The 10,178-nt window shown below is 35.7% G+C and overlaps 1 pseudogene; it reads left to right on the top strand.

Moving 5' to 3' along the window:
* LOC109081357 overlaps positions 1-8,462 on the top strand; it is a 13,128-nt pseudogene extending 4,666 nt beyond the window's left edge.
* Positions 8,463-10,178: the final 1,716 nt, after the last annotated feature.

The following is a 10,178-nucleotide window of genomic DNA, read 5'->3' as shown; positions in this document are numbered from 1 at the left end:
AAGTAAAGAATATTTTATATATTTTATTAAAAAGATGCATACTTAAAAGCTACAACTCCGCCAATAAGCAGCGCGTTTCTTGTGTGCATCATTTCCTGCGCCGCGGCTGCACACAAACACCGGCTTCGGTGTGATTCGTCTGTCGAGAGAAAATATAAATAGCCTATGTCAGTATGTCGTTTTGTGATCACTGTGGCACATTGATGCTTTCGTGTGTACTGTAGTTAAAACAGGTTTTCAAAACACAGCCGTTAGTTTGTGTATGATCTCCAAGTTCGACCAGTTTGTTTTCATCTTATCAGTTTGATAAGTAATAAGTGTTATATTTATAATTTTGGTTAGTTGGTGTGTTGTTTTCTCTTATTGTTTAATGATCTGTCCAGTGCTGTTGATTATAGGACTTGCTTGAATTATGTTATAATGTTTGCTCATATTGTTATTCTGATTCTAGACAAGAACTTGGACAACGCAGAGGAGGCTGCAGAGGAGTTCAAACTTTCCACCAGGCTGCGTATGATGGTTCTGAGTGATCCACAGGGGAGAGAGAAGAGCCTGGTAAGACCTCCAAACAAACAACTACGTTTTCACCACACACATGCAGTGTACATCTAGCTTAGTTCAAAACTAATGAGATGTTGCTTCAGGCTTTATTTAGTTTATGCTACCCTGTGTAAACAATCTTTAAAAAGGATACTTTCTTTCCAAAAATTAATATTCTGCCTTTTATTCACTGCTGTGATGTGGCACACCTATGTGGCTTTATTTTCTTCCACAACATGTATATTTAAGTTGACACAAACAGAAATTTAAGTTGTTATTAAGTGTTCTCAAACCTCTTTCACCCTTGCATATATTCAAATAACCATTGTAGTAGCAAATTAATGTTACTTAATGCTCCACAGTTATCCAAAATGTCTTTATAGTGACTGGAACAGAGAAATTAAATATAAGAATAAGAATCTCATGCACTATATATATATCATCCTCAAAGAGAATCCTCCTTTATCTTTGTGTTTCAAGCATCTCAAAAACTAGGTTGGATTTTTTTTTTTTTTTTGATAGTATTTCATACAAGAAAAAAGTCTTGTTATAGACTTAAAAAAATAGACTTTTTAGTCTATTTGAGATCCTCTTAAAGTGATGCTGTGAACAATTCTGACTCTTTGACAAGAAACTGTCAACTGTCTGCTTTCAAAGCATTCCGAAAATGAAAGCGCTTGAAAGACCGAAGCATTCATGAGCTGCAGTCATTTCATTTTGGTATATCATTTTTGGTTTATGGGGTGCTGGTTAAAGGAGGAGTTCAACAGTTTTCTCACCATTGTGACATTCCAAACCTAAATGCAGTTGGTTTTCCATTCAACAGAAAAAGGTGAATTTAGCTATTTTTCATATGGTGTTATGGACTACTTTTTTGGTGTTTTTTGGAGCATGACAGAAGTGGCCACTGCTGTTGTACAAAAGAGCTTCTTCAAAATACTCCTTTTGTGTCAGTGGAAAAAAACAGCATATGGGCTTGGAATGTCACGCATTGAATGTTGTTGTGGCAACATTCTGCTGATCTACATGTTCTAGCTTTGTTTGTCAAAACTGTTAACTTGTATTAGTGTTGGATGCATCAGGACTGGGCTGAAAATGGCAAACAAATCAGTAATACTAATATTAATAATATTTTATAATATACATTTCAAAATGTATACTTTGCAGTGTATGTCAATTGCTTTCCAGTTAAAGTGAATTTATAGCCATGTTTTTTCTATATAAATTCCAGCTTTTGTTGTAAATCAACAATAATTAATTCTGTATGCCCTATTGTTTTCTGCCACATATAGAACACACACACACACAAAATGTTTTTCTCCATATAAGGTGGGACTAAATACTAGTAATATTAATCAGTATTTGGTTAAAATGTATATTACATCCTTCAGTATTTTCCCATTAATATTTAATTCTGTTTTTGTTTTAAAGTATGATAACCACAGAGAGGCGCTGTGTTGAAAGGGGGTGTCAGCGGAGAGTACCAGGATGACAGCATTGATCTCCTGCAGTTCTTCACTGTCACCTGTTACTCAGGTTACGGAGATGATGAAAAGGTGAATATTTAAAATGTATTTTTTTGTCAGCCAGTAGCCAAACATACATGTGTCTGTTCACACAGAACAAGTTCTGTGTTTCATCTGCATTCATTTTTAAATGTGTAATACATGTCGGACAGATGTATTTTACCGTTGTATTGTGTCTATGATGAACAAAAAAGTGCATTTTGGATATTGCGTTCTGTATGTAGCTGACATTGAACTAAATGAGAGCTTTATGAGTTTTTTTTTTTCTGTATTTTATATCATATTCTATTACATATATTGTTGAATTTATATTTCTTTGTATTAACTTGCATATAATTGGTATTTATCTGTTTATAATGTATGGCTCAAATGTCTGTTTTTACCATCCTGTACCGCTGGAGGGCAGTAAAAGTTTATTTTGAAAATGCACAAGTTATGCTTTCAGTTTGGAATAAAACAGATTAGATTAGATTAGATTCAAGTTTATTGTCATTGCACATGTAAGGTACAAGGCAACGAAATGCAGTTAGCATCTAACCAGAAGTGCAATAAAGCACTAAGCACAGGATATACAGTGTTTATTGTGGAAATGCATGTATTCTGTGTTTTAATAGTGCAAATTCTTTGTCTCTGTAGGGCTTTTACACCATATACAGGAATGTGTTTGAGACTATTGCAAAAGAGGAGATGGGAGCAGTAAAAGATGAGGAAGAAGATGAGGAGCAGTTTCCCTCATTTGGAGAGTCTCATAGTGACTATGACACTGTATGTAGACACTGGTACATGCAGTTTTCCACAAAAATATTAAGCACAAACAGTTGTGAATCTTGATAAAAAAAATAAAAATAAGAACCTGTGACAGACTGAAAATTCATTTCAAATTCATACATTTCAAAATATTCCAATAGCGAAAAGCTATTTTAAATTGTGATAAGATTTTACAATATTGCTCTTTTACTGTAATTTGGATCAAATAGATTTAGATTTGGTCAGAATTTAGAGAAAAATATTAAAAAATCTTACCGACCCCCCAAACTTTTGAAAAGCAGTAGTGTTTGGTTGGTTAGAGAGATATGTAAAGATTATACCATGAAGATGAAATACTTGAGTGCTAAAACATGGCATCAGGGTTCTTCAGGGGGTCTAGTGCATTTTAGACCTTACAGCCAAATGCATTGTTAACTTATTAGCTAAATGGAACACAGAAGTATTCCTTCTGTAAATACTTCTCCAAGCTACTACAGGTAACAGCATGGCACTCTTCCGTATTTGAAAACATTTTTCAGATTGTTCGCTAAAAGAGGGGAAAAATCTTGACAGAAAAATTCCACATTTGGTTCAAGGGATCCAGTACCTCTTTTAGCCTCTGAGACCATTTTCTCCAGGGTTTGAACAATGAGGTTCATCCCGCTCCAATTAGACCTGAAGGCTCTTAAATGATCTTAATCATTTCCCCTTCTGGTGTGGTTTATACTTGCGCTTCACCTAATGGATGTTTTAAAGTGTTTGCCATCAGTGGAGACTTGCAAGAAGCAGATTTACAGAGGATGAATGTACAAGCCTCCTAAAAACTCTTCATCTTGTTTTTAAAAGGATGCAGCATACAGGACGTCTGAACATAAAATCTAGACATATAGTATTCTAATTTTCTTTGCGTTTGTCTCTGTTTCCCCTAAATAATTTTTTTTTGTCTCTCAGGTAGTACATTTATTTTATGGCTACTGGCAGAGCTTCTGTACGCGCAAAAACTTTGCATGGAAGGAGGAGTATGACAGTCGACAGGCCTCCAACCGCTGGGAGAAGAGAGCCATGGAAAAAGAGAACAAAAAAAACAGGGACAAGGCCAGGAAAGAGCACAGCGAGCTGGTGCGCCAACTAGTGGCCTTCGTCCGAAAACGTGACAAGCGTGTTCAGGCACATAAGAAGCTGGTGGAAGAGCAGAACGCAGAGAAGGACGAGGAGGAGGTGGAAAACGGGCAAGAGAGGGCAAAGCGTGTTCAGGCACATTGAGTCAGCCAGGCCGTGTACACATAAACTTGAGTAGATTCTTGGATGAGGATGTCACAGTTCGGTGTGCACAAATTTTTCATCTGTAATTTATTACCGGAAGACTGAAAAACAAAGTTAGGATAATAAAACATCTCATAATCTATAATTATTTTTAAAGAAATATATAAAGCACATTTTAATTAACATATGTCACAAAAAAAACAAGTATCAAGTCGTTTTGTTATTGTTATATCTATGCAGTGATATTGATTGTGTGAGACATCATTAAGTTGAGGTCACTATAAACTGTCAGGAATGTCAGAGCTGTGATTCATATGTCAAATGCAGTGACTCAGAGCGACACGCAAGTCAGAAAAATAGCGCAATTATACTGTCAAAAGTTTGGTGAGTAATGGAGAGCACACAGGACGAGGCTGTATTTGGTCAGATGCAAGAGCAGGGCAGATGGTGCCGTGGAAAGGACGAGTTCTGATGTACGTGCCCTGCATGTGACAAATCTTTCAAGTGGATTCTTGCGTGAGAGAAAGATTGCAGACTGCACTGAAACTGGTCAAAGGTTCACACCCTCTATCACTTCACCGTTTCATTTTATTTTTAGAAAAGTCAAAAAAGAAGGTTATATAAAAATCAGTTCATAACACATTCTGCTTTACAAGAAATAAAGCATTATATAGCACATTTTAAGCACAGCCAATGTCACAAAAAAAGTCAGAAACAGAGGAGTTGTTTTGCTATTTTTAGGTCATCTATCATGAGTCAGATATAAGTGAGACATCACTCCAACATGAGGTCACTCAAATGGACAGTCAATGTGACCTGATGGAGGTAGTCATAAAGTTAGGATCTCTACATTCATTTGGGTGGGTGGCCACAGAGAAGGTGCTGAAACCAAGGATGTCTAGACCTGGACATACTGAAAGAGTAACTTTGTGCAAATGGCTGAAGAGCAAAGCGTACTGTATTTTGTTACATGTGGTGCAGGACCTGCTGCTTTTTCTATGACCAATGTCTCCCTTTTATGGTGACCTGCCATAAATGGACAGCCTGAACAAAATCTTTCAAACATACGATATAAGATAGCGTGAGTGGAAAAGAAGCATTTAAGTTGCGTTTACATTTGCACTGGACCCTAACTTTCCTTGGCTGAATAAAACCCTCTATTGGTTCACTCTGCATCTCATTTTTTTTAGATTTTGTGTAAAAAACATTATATAAACCTAAGTTCATATCTAGTAGCCCACTTTACATTTATAAAAGAAAGATTTATTTATTTATTTATTTATACAACTGATGATCTCATAAGCGAACATTAATGTATTTGTTCATAGATGTGTTGTTTATCTGCTTAATATGTTTTTTAAATAATCTTTAATGAACAGCATGTTTATAAACTGATGACTTGCATTACTTGCATTTAATGGTGCAGTATATAATTTAATATCCTCACACATCAGTATGACAAACCATGAGAAGTCTAAGAAACACAGAGATGGTGGCATTGCTACGGCAACAGCTGGAGGAGGAAGAAAAGATGCAGAGTCAGAACTCTGCCGAGAGAGAGGAGGAAGAGGATGATGATGAACTCGATGACACACCGAGACAAAAGTAAAACATGCCTGTCAGTCCTTGTGATGTTCTCTTTGATTATAATTTGCTTTTATCATATAACTTTTATGATATTTCACAATAGATCCATGATGTCTAAAATGTATAGTGTGTGAACATTAATTAAATATTATTGTAAAGTGAATATTTATAATACAAATGAATATTAATGTAAAATGAATAAAATGATAATCTCATTGCTTAATAATAATTCAAACATTTTAATTATTATTTAAAATCATTACACCTTGCTTGAGATTTTCATATTGTATATCAAGGATAAGAGCATCTGGAGGCTTTACTGACTGTTCATGTCCACTGATTGGTTCGTTTGATTTCAGATTATCTAAAAGGCAAAAGAAAAAGAAACGTCAGCAGAAAAACAAATGTAAGAAACTAAAATCCAACCTCCAATCCCTTAAGTATGTTAATTGACTAGATTTAGCTTTCATCTAATAAAGTTGGATTTTCTAATGTGGTTGTTCAGCAGAATCTTCCAGAACCGCCAGAGATTGACTGTCCAGTCCTGCAGTTCACAGAAGAGCGTCCCCCACCTGCACCTGATTCAGGCAACAACGAGGACGCCCCTGTCCTCTCTGAGGACCCAGATGACAAACTAAAACCAGAGGGATGTGAACCCACAAACCAAAAAAGGTCTCTCAATGCCATTTAACAATCCACTGGTTTACAACTCAACACTGGTTGTAAAGTGTTTAAACTCATGCATTGTGGGTAAAGTCCTCTGTATATTGATATGAATTGAGATTAACTCTTAATGTCACCTTTTACAGCTCTGCAAAGACAAAAGGAAAGAAAGACGGAAAAGACTCTAAAAAGAACAGCAAACCACACGGAGGTGTGGAAGTTGCAGAAGAGGTGTGTACTGTACCTTTGTTAATATCTGTTTGAACATGTGAGCAAACAGCCACTCTTCTGTTGCGTTAAGTTTTAAAATCATCATCCAGACATAAACAACTTCATGTTTCTTAATAATGTGATTTCCTGTTACAGCTGTGATTGAGGAATATGTGTGTATCCAACAGCTTTATTTATTCTGATTCCTGATTGGTGTAATGAAGTAGTTTTACACATTATATATGAAAATAAACACGTAAACTGTAGTATAAGTGAAACTCCAAACTCCAGTTGATTTTATTATTCATTTTCAGTATTGATATAGTCCGGAGTAGGGCTGTAAGATTAATCGAAATACATCTGAAACTGCATTATGGTTCAGTGTGATTATAAAAAGACTGCTATTTAACTCCATCTCTACTCTGCGGTTTGGGTTGTTTTAACATGGAAAAATCTGACAATTTAACATTTGAAAATGAAGAAATTAAGACAACCATAAATAGTAGTGTTTTGTTTTACAGTTGAATGTAATAAAATAATACTTTCCTATTTTCTATTATATTTTTTTATTTTACAGTGAAATATAACAATGTTACAATTATACAGTGTTTCTTGTTTTGGTAACTTTTATATCTCAATAATAATAATAATTATTATTATAATAAATTATCTATAATAATTATAATACATTATTGTTATTATTATTATTAAAGACGTATTGATATATAATTGAAAAACATTGGCCTAATTTTGCAGTTCTACAAACAAGCAAAGCAAACAATAGTATCAGTAACAGTAGTAATGTTTCTTTTTAAAATATTTTTTGTTTTATTTAGTAATAATATTAATACTTATTATTTTATAGCTATATTGGCACATGATCACAAAAATGTGGGCCTAACTGTGTAAATAAGTAAAGTAAAAAATTCCAGAAAAAAAAAAATCACAATCATGCAAGCCAAAAATGTCTCCGAAATGACATTAATCAGCAAATTTTTAGCAGATAACATTTATGTATTATGTTTTTTTGTTCTGCTCCTTATAGAAGGGAAGTCAACCTGCGCTGTGTGACCTGTCCAGTATGAATTTGCCAACCAGGAACAAACTTTTCGATGTCGACCTGAAGACCACGGGCCACGCCATCGCCCTCTCCTCCAGTAATGCTGCCCAAATGTGCAAGAAAAAGAAGGATGGCAGGAAGAACAGATAACCGAGAGACAGACTGAAGACTGCTCCTCTGAATGTACATTGTACAAGAAAACAAAACCTCTGCTGGTATTTTTTTTTTTTTTTTTTTTTTTACAGCTTCTTTGATGACATGCAGTTGTGCAACCATCAGGCATCGAGTGTATCTCTGTCCCTACGAGAATGAATTTGTGCCCCATGGGCTGACATCTGTTTTGTAATGCACCATATGCCAAAAGATTTCCCTGGAACTGCCATTTATTTATACCATAACTGATGTGTAATCTGGTGCCTCAGAGCTGATCTGTAGGCAAATGAGACTTGGATATTTTAGAGTAGGCCGTGCATATGTGCTTTTTGTTGAGAATAATTATCTTTACGGCACATTTTATGTCACAATTTAGTTGCGTTTTCATAGTCACCATTCCATTCTGGTAACCTGTAAAAGGCAACGTGAGGAATGAAACTCCACTGGATGTTTTGAACATGCTTTTTTTGACAATATATTTCACAGAGCTTTCATTTAGTTGGAAATGTTCTGGAACACAAAACTCTTTTTTTGAAGAAATGCGCTATGAACCGTAACATCTCACAACAATGTTATTATTAGTAATAAGACCAATGGGTTTATGATTGTGAAAAGAGTAAAAGCTAAACATTCAAATATTTTTAGTGTACCGTGCGTAATGGGTCAGCTGCGGAATAAAAAGGCTTTGTGTTATGCAAAACAATACCATGGGATTTCCAAGGAAAAGACTTTAAAAACAATCAGAACAAAAAACAACAGATGCTTATTTAATATACAGTTGCTTTCTTTACAGGACAAAAATATCTGTATCATCTTCCCATAACGTTTTAAGGGACAACAGATTTATTTATTCTAAAAGGGACCTTGCTTGCCTTAATCGTCTAGACTGTGAATGTCATTTGAACTGGGTCAGGTTGGAATTTAATCACCGCCAAACTCTCCAAACACTTTTTCTGTGTTTATACCACTGTCGTTTTACTGTAGATGCAGCAAAAATACTTGTAATTTAGCAGCTAGTAATGAGAAGCAGCTGGAGGAACAACGTACTGTAAGTGTTTTTGTGCCTTTCTCTGTCAGTTAGCAAGGGGTTGCCAGCTGTACTAAATAATGCTGAATCAAGTGTGTATAAAACTGTGTAGTATAGCGTGCCAGCAGCCCTCATGTGAAGACTTAAGAATGTGATCTGCATCACTATGTGCTTCCAAATTCCCACTATTACTTACACTCATAAATAGTGTGCCACACATTAGAGGCAGTGCAATCTTAACAAACTGTGTATTATACCCATGTCCTCTAATACATTACTTTCTATTCTCATTGGTCTTTAGAACTGCCAATCTGCTGTTAACAAAGCAGATGTCATTACATATATTGCTACTTATTTAGGTCTCCACCTCCAAGCTCTCATTGAGACTTGGATCAAAACAGAAGACACTGCCACACCAGCAGCCCTCTCCACTAATTTTACTTTTTCCCAATGCTTGCCTTGTTTGATCTCAAGCGAGTGTCTACTATGGCTACACACAAATCAGGTAACCAATTGGACCTCATCTACACATGTTATTGCTCCACAGATGGAGTTGTGATTAATGATTGTTTAAGCTTCACAGACCATATTGCTGCAATGGCCCAATCCTGCAGATTTGCCTTATACAACACTAGGAAGATTAGACCCTTTCTATCAGAGCATTCCACACAACTTCCCGTCCAAGCTCTTGTTCTATCCAGACTAGACTATTGTAATGTTCTCTTGGCAGGTCTTCCAGCATGTACTGTCTAACCTCTGCAATTGATCCAGAATTGTCCAGAGTGGTATTTAATGAACCGAAGAGAGCCCACGTCACACCTCTCTTAATCAGTTTGCACTGGCTGCCAATAGCTGCTCGCATCAAATTCAAGGCTCTGATATTTGCCTACAAGACAACCACTGGCTATAATTAAACTCACTACTTAAGACCTACAGTATGTGCCCTCCAGAAGCTTGCATTCTGCAGCTGAACAGCACTTTTGGTGGCATCTGAAAAAGTCACAAAATCACTCTCATTGACCTTTTCCTTGTCTGTTCTTTGCTGGTGGAATGACATACCTGGCTCAATCAGTCTTTAGCCATTTAAAAAAACACCTGACCCAGTGAAATTAGCACTTACTTTTTCTATTTCTATTCTGTCTCTCTATTTATTTACGTTTTACTTAACTTATTTACCTATTTTAACTTAACTTGTTTACTTTTATTTTAAAACTGTGACTTGTCACAACACTTGGATACTGTTGCACTCATGCTGATTTGATTGCTCCTATTGTTCTCATTTGTAAGTCGCTTCAGAGAAAAGCGTCTGCTAAATGATTAAATGTAAATGATAAACTTCACATTTCACACTGTTTCCACAGGTCCTTAAAAAACCTTAAAATATCTTATATTTACTTGTATC

This window comes from Cyprinus carpio, chromosome A21 (assembly GCF_018340385.1).
Source record: "Cyprinus carpio isolate SPL01 chromosome A21, ASM1834038v1, whole genome shotgun sequence".
Lineage (NCBI taxonomy): Eukaryota > Metazoa > Chordata > Actinopteri > Cypriniformes > Cyprinidae > Cyprinus > Cyprinus carpio.
Note: the sequence above shows the minus strand (reverse complement) of the source record. Positions and strands in the feature narration are given on the sequence as shown.